Below are 2,958 nucleotides of genomic sequence, written 5' to 3' on the forward strand. Positions count from 1 at the left end.
ATATATATATATATATATATATATATATACGCACACACATATATATATGTTTCTTTGCGTGTGTGCATGTCTATGTTTGTATGTGTGAAAGTGTGTGTGGGTGAGTATTTAGTCCAACTGTGTGTGTGTGTGTGTGTGTGTGTGTGCGTCTGTTTGTTTATGTGTGAGTATGTGTCTGTGAGTGAACCATTAAGAAAAAAAAAATAGAAAACAAATAGAAGTGTGACACACAGACAGAACCTGGGAAATAATGGTCGTCTTCTTCGTCATTAATCAATATTAGATATTGCGGTGAACAGCATTGGATCCCCCAGAACAATCTAGAACAAGCTGTGTACCTATACATACGTATATATATATATGTATATAAATATATATGTATGTCTATATATTAACATATTGTCATGGAATGTGTGAGCTGGCAAGCTCCTCTCTCTTGCTCTCTGACTGTCAGTCACCGTGTGTGTGTGTGTGTGTGTGTGTCTGTGGGTACACGTTTATATATGTATATGTGTATAGTGAGAGAGAGAGAGAGAGAGAGAGAAGGAGAGAGGAATACTTAGGTAGATAGGGTAGATAAAATTATATATATATATATATATACATACATATATATTTACATACACATATATACATTCAACAAACACACACACATCACACACATGTACATGTATATATAATAATGTGTATATATATATATATATATATATATCTAATATATATATATATATATATATATATGTATATATATATATATATATATATATATATGTTTGTATGTATGTATGTATGTATGTATACCACACACGGACACATGTATATATTTATAGAAAGATAGATAAATAGATTAATACATACATACAGACAGACAGACGGACAGACAGACATACAAACATACATACAAAGAGAGAGATAGCTTCATGTATGTATGTGTGTATGTAGGTGAGCATGTTTGAATGGATATGTGTGGGTGTACAAGTGTGTGTGTGTGTGTGTACATGTAGCAATGTGCGTTTGTGTGTTTGATCACATGCGTGAGCATCTTTGAGTAAATGTATATATGTATGCATAATGGTGGTTTATATATATATATATATATATATAGTTTAGCATGTTGCTCCAAACCATTAGATCTTGTTGAACCATCAAAACCATGCCAACAAGGAAAGCAGATATAAAATTATGATGATGAAAATAATACACACATACATACATACATACATATATATATAGATATAGATATTGATATGTATATATGTATGCATGTATATATGTATGTATGTATTTATATGTATATACATGTATACATACATACATATAGTATATATATATATATATATATACACACACACAATATACCATCAGTATCATCAGCATGATCATCATCATCGTCTAACGTCCGCTTTCCATGCTGGCATGGGTTGGACGGTCTGACTGAGGTCTGGAGAGCCAGCGGCTGCACCAGGCTCCAATCTGATCTGGCAGAGTTTCTACACCTGGATGCCCTTCCTAGCGCCAACCATTCTGAGAGTGTAGTGGGTGCCTTTTACGTGCCAGATAGGAGCCAGATAGGAGCCAGAGAGGCAAGCCTGGCATTGATCACATTCGGATAGTGCTTTTTATGTGCCACTGGCATGGGAGCTTATATGTACACAAATATTTGATCAGTATTAACGAATCCTCTGTTTGGTTGTTCAGTCCAGGGGTTTTAAAACTTTTTGACTTGCGGACCCCTTTATATTTCAGGCTTTACCTTAGGGACCCCCTTATAAACGCTTATGAAATTTATACATAAATATTTGCTTAAAATAACATATATTTTTACATTTATTTATTTAACAGTATTTAGCAAATAGGTTTATTGTCAATTAAAAGATTTCGATTAAAAAACATATAAAATCAAATTGCCCATAAAAAGTATTTGCTGTCTACAGACCCCCTGTCTTGGCTTTGCGGACCCCCAGTTTGAAAACCCCTGGTTCAGTCCATGATATACAAGGTGGTATCAAAATGTTCCCATTCTAGTTCTGTAGCACGACAACAGATGGCAGCACATGGTTACATGTGCAGTGACAGCTAGCAGTGACCTTCATGAGGCAGTCTGATGAGTGACATTGCTGTGTTTACTTCACAAGTTTTGAAATTTGTGTTTTTCTGATCACGCGTATGCTGTAGCCTGCGGTTGTGTCACAGACAGGAAGTTGGAACAAAGGGCCAATGTGAAATTTTGCATTAGATTTGGGAAGTCTGCTACAGTCAATGGGTCATACGCAATGTTTTGAGTGGCACGGGCATTTCAAAAGTAGAAGAATGTCCCTGGGAAATGATGAGTGATCTGGAATACTTGCTACGAGGATCATCCACCAGAAATGTATGTCTTTGTCTATGTGTTTGTTCTCTACCACCTCCTGACAACAAGTGTTGGTTTGCTTACATCCCTATAACTTCGCATTTTGGCAATAAGAAACTGATAGAATAAATACCAGGCCTTAAAAAATAAATAAATACTGGGCTTGATTTCTTCAACTAAACCCTATAAGGCAGTGCCCTGGCATGACCACAGTTCAACAAGTGAAACAAGTAAAAACTAAATTAACCCCACAATTGCCCCTACTGAAGCCTGAGAATACACATATTACAGAAGAACATCATGTTAATTTACCAAGAGTTACAATAAGGAACAGTGGATGCATAATGGCCCAGTGGTTAGGGCAGTGGACTCACGGTCATAGGATCGCGGTTTCGATTCCCAGACCAGGCGTTGTGAGTGTTTATTGAGCGAAAACACCTAAAGCTCCATGACGCTCCAGCAGGGGATGGTGGCGAACCCTGCTGTACTCTTCCACCACAACTTTCTCTCACTCTTACTTCCTGTTTCTGTTGTACCTGTAATTCAAAGAGTCAGCCTTGTCACACTGTGTCACTCTGAATATCCCTGAGAACTACATTATGGGTACA

The sequence above is a fragment of the Octopus bimaculoides genome, chromosome 4, assembly GCF_001194135.2.
Source record: "Octopus bimaculoides isolate UCB-OBI-ISO-001 chromosome 4, ASM119413v2, whole genome shotgun sequence".
Lineage (NCBI taxonomy): Eukaryota > Metazoa > Mollusca > Cephalopoda > Octopoda > Octopodidae > Octopus > Octopus bimaculoides.